We start from the raw sequence: 4,108 nt of genomic DNA on the forward strand, positions 1-4,108 counted from the left end.
CAAAGGGCATGTTTACAACACAAGGAGCCAATCAAAACTCTTGCATGTGTCACATGATCATCACTGTTTACATTATGTCGCGCACGGTCAGGAAGCAAAATGGGGTCACGCACGATTGTGGCAGTCGATACATAGCCTTCGTGAACTTAGTACAGGTCACTAAAGACATAGTGTATTTTTACTTTTACGCAACCTGATTTTTAAAAAAATAATTATCAAGTCGCTTTTAAATTGGTGCGACAGCCGGAGTCCTCCACAGTTTTTCATTGTTTTATAGGCTTAAACCAAGCCAAAAACAATGCGCAAAAAGGATAAGCAAGCACACGGTCATCGTTGGTTCTAACAACCTCTAAGAATACACACATACACATTGAATTGAAAACTAGCAACCGAATTCTTTCTCTCCCAGGATTGAGAGTTTTTATTTATTTATTTATTTATTTTTATTTGTTTTTTTTTTCGAGATAAGAGTCATTTAAATTGATTGATATTAGAGGAACAAGTTTTCTGGCCAAATTTTTAAATACGTGTCTTTCAGGTGTACGGCAATTAGCTGGTTAATTTTTGTTGTTTTGGTAAGAAAAACAAGCAGTAAATTACGTGTAGTAATGAGCGTGTTTGAATGCTAGCAGCGTCTAATAAACAAAATGCAAGGTTAGATTTGGACGCTTTTAAGGACAAGTAAGCTATCCCAGATTTTACTGTTTTGAGAAAATCAACAATGAAGATTTCGATCTCATAAAATGTCCAATTACTCAAATACTATTCAATTTTTTTTTTCAAAACTTTCTGTGTGGAATGATAATTGTACTTGACGATGATAGTCATAAAAGAAAGCAACAAATACATTACAGAATTCTCTTATTTTATTAAAAACAAGTGGGTTGGCCGTGTTGTCCATATTTAAAGAGCATCATTGAGCAACGAATTTACATTATATAATAAGGGCTATCCCACCCAATTTGCACATCAGGCCATCCCTAGTTAAATGGGCTATCCCATCTTACACATGGACATGTCTGTTGCGAAATAATGGGCTGTCCTGTCCCTCTCACACATGCTGTCAATTTAATCAATTTTCCTACATTAAACACATGTTTATTGCCTTAAATTATATGTTTTATGCGTCTAAACACATTTCACTGACAACTGAAATGCAAAACACTTTCTGATATGATGGCATTGTTGTTTGGTGGGGAGTTTTTTTTCATTCAGTCGTGAATTCGACATGTCTCGTGTTGAAGCCATGTTTGAAGGGTTAGCCCACTTACACTTATGTACACATTGTGTTTTCGGTTAAAACACAAGGCAGTTTATACCGATAACAAAGCAAATACACGAAATTGATGCTCGAAACCTTTTCAGGGGGTAGGGCAACGCCCACTTTTGACCCCTATGTAATTATTTAAAAAACCGAAAAATCAGGGATAGCCCACTTGTCCTTAAAAGCGTCCATTTATTATGTCGATCTGCACGCTCTCTCGTGTGTTTAAATAGCGAAAATACGGTCAGAAGATGACGATGGGGTTTCTCCTTCTTCTCATTCTTCTGCTGCTGTTGCTGTTGCTGGAGATGATGATAAAGATGAGGATAATGTGCGGCTATGCGGTCTTGTGGTATGACACTCGCTTTCGGATAGGAAGATCTTGGATTCGAGCCTCGCTCGGCGCATAGTTTAGTCCTTGGAAAAGGCTCTTTACTCACATTCTCTCATCGTACTCAGGTGTAAAATGAGTACCTGCCCGTTAACCGCGTTTTCTCTGTCCGAAAAAAAATGTAATATCGCCTAACAGGCTACATGTTAAATGTCCTACATGTTAAATGTTGCTGTTGGTCAGGGACCCCTTGTAAAGCGTTTTGAGCACGTTTAGTGGATATTGCAAATAGGAACACGTCAGTTTAAGTCCTTCGCTTAAGTCCTTCGTTAAGCGCTTGGCTAAGAAGCTCACAACATTGCCATCCGGAAGTATCACGGACCAACACACACAACTTTGTGTAACCTTAAAAGTTTACAGTCTGGTTTATCCAGTTTAGTGAGAATAACTCATAAACGCGGATGGCATAAACAATCATTAACAAAGACCTGACTGACGTCAGCTTCATTCTATCTATAAAATATTAAACACGGAAAAAACTCCGTATGCCAAGTGTTGTGGCTTGTATATAAATATACATTACCCCATTAAAGACAAAGGTCAACCGCAGCTCACAGGAAATAATCAATAATCAATGGCAGAAGCACGCATGAACAAGGAAAGTAAAGTCGTAAGCAGACCGATTTCTGATGAATCGTGTTACAATTTGATATTTAAAGATTCAGTTGTTTTTTTTTTAATAGAGCATTTATATAAACGTTCTCAAATGACAATCGTTTCTGACAGAGACAACACTGTTAACGGCCAGGTACTCATTTTACACCTGATTACGGTAAGAGAATGTGACAAATGAGCCTTTTCCCAGGACTCAACTATGCGCCGAGCCAAATGACAATCTTTTCTGACAGAGACAACACTGTTAACGGCCAGGTACTCATTTTACACCTGATTACGGTAAGAGAATGTGACAAATGAGCCTTTTCCCAGGACTCAACTATGCGCCGAGCCAAATGACAATCTTTTCTGACAGAGACAACACTGTTAACGGCCAGGTACTCATTTTACACCTGATTACGGTAAGAGAATGTGACAAATGAGCCTTTTCCAAGGACTCAACTATGCGCCGAGCGAGGCTCGAACCCTGGACTTTCCGATTCGAAAGCGAGTGTCATACGACAAGATCACATAGCCAAACAATAAAATTTTAGCATTTATTAGTCCAACCCAACCAACATAATACCAATTTGTCACATAATATTATTATAATCGACAGGTTGACCCTTGTCAATCACAGCAATTTAACACGCTATGACCGCATCCATGAAATCAAATTTCACACAGCACCATGTGCTGACATCGCCATTTTGACCATGACTTGGCAGCAATCACAAAGAATGAATCCCACCACCCATTTAGAAAACGAGCCAATCCACATAGATACGAGTACACAGTCCAAGTATTTGCCAACAGAGCAGTATAATTAGGTGCCCCAAACGTAAACAATAACAAGTTGCTAGTGATTTTCGTTAGGGACCGGAATAATTTACGCACAATATAGGTCTCCCAATTTTGTAGTTTGAGTTGTAGGCAATACACTTTCAGTATTGAAAATATGTTTACATAAAATCTAACGGTTGGAGAAATAGTAATATAAGACTAAATTATTCTGAAAATCAGGCTCCGAATAATTCTCGTTTTGTTCACACCAGCGCAATAATTTGCTCTGGTCTAAAAATAGATAGACTGTAACTTTTGATAAATTTTACCTTTTGTTCCATAAAATATCCATAGACCGTCTATCTAGACATTATTTGATGCATGATCGAGTATTTATGAATATGTGTTTCTTTTGCCACCTAACAGCCAAATTTTAAAGGTTATTTTTTTCTATAATTTACATTGGAACTTGAGCTGTCAAGACAGGAACATGTGGTTTGCCATGTGCTTCTAGACCTTTGTTTACGTTTGGGGCACCTAATTATACTGCTCTATTCTGCTGTGCTTTGGAAATTTAAAAAAAAAAACAAAACAAACCAAACACGTATTTAAGATTTTGGCCAGAAATCTCGTACTTCAAATCATTAATTATATCGATCGATTAAAATGATCCTGATCTTGGCAAAAATGCTTAAATCTGGGACTACGAGTGAAGTCCCAGGTTTTAGAGTTTTCGCAAAATGAGGGTCATTTCGATTGATTGATGGATATAATTTGAAGGGCGAGTTTTCTGGCCAAAGTTTGAAATACGTGCTTTGTTCGTTGTTCGGCAGAATCGATTATGCCAGATTTAGATTATTCATACAAGGCAACTTCCATGTTAACTCACGCAATCCTTGAGTCTATTGCTACTTTTCAAAATTAGAAAAAAAAATTCTTTAAAATGAGGATGTGCATAGATCGCTTTATTCAACTACCATTAATAATATGTAGAAATTAAGAACATTATCTTTGATACTACGCCTATAATTTGTCACAGAAACATGTAATAAATTATAGGCATGGGGTAAAAGTAA

The sequence above is a fragment of the Berghia stephanieae genome, chromosome 7, assembly GCF_034508935.2.
Source record: "Berghia stephanieae isolate SIO BIC M18660-M18661 chromosome 7, UCSD_Bste_1.3, whole genome shotgun sequence".
NCBI lineage: Eukaryota > Metazoa > Mollusca > Gastropoda > Nudibranchia > Aeolidiidae > Berghia > Berghia stephanieae.